Source organism: Penaeus monodon, chromosome 25, assembly GCF_015228065.2.
Source record: "Penaeus monodon isolate SGIC_2016 chromosome 25, NSTDA_Pmon_1, whole genome shotgun sequence".
Lineage (NCBI taxonomy): Eukaryota > Metazoa > Arthropoda > Malacostraca > Decapoda > Penaeidae > Penaeus > Penaeus monodon.
The window spans coordinates 36,081,980-36,082,617 of NC_051410.1; positions in this window are offsets into that span (position 1 = coordinate 36,081,980).

Below are 638 nucleotides of genomic sequence, written 5' to 3' on the forward strand. Positions count from 1 at the left end.
GGATGGTTTCCATACACACGGCTGTATAAGTTGTTTTTCTTGGTATAATTTCAAAGGTATTTGCACCTATATACTTTTGCTAATTGATAAAAGTGTATAGCGTAACATATTCATGTATATTTTATAAATGACACGTCTGCACATTTTTTTTTCAAGGATATGTAAATTCTTTCATAGCCTTTTGAGATATTGGTGAAATATTAAGCCAGAGATTCAGTCGTCTTCAAAATATAACAATTAAAACGAAGATTCAGCTTTTAGTGGGAATCTCATGCTACATAAGGAAGCGAGAGGATTGCCATATGTAAATGAAGAATATATTTAGATGATTTTTAGAGTTTTAAACCCCAAACTGTCAGAGGAGGATGCATAAATCAGAGGTTTAAATGCCGTGCAATAAACTGCATATTTAGTGCAGTATGAGGACTCTCCTTGAATCTGCTTTATGAGTACTTTCTATTGTTTAAAAACGTGTCTTTTTACTACTTTTGATGTTTATTTTATATCGTTTCAATCACTTAAGCAAAATATGAAATTAAAAAATTGGCCACCGTTGGCAACTATCAGGGGGCACTTATGGCTGATGTATAAGTATTAGTATAAGTAAAAGTGTTACTTACTTTTTCGTACATTTCACT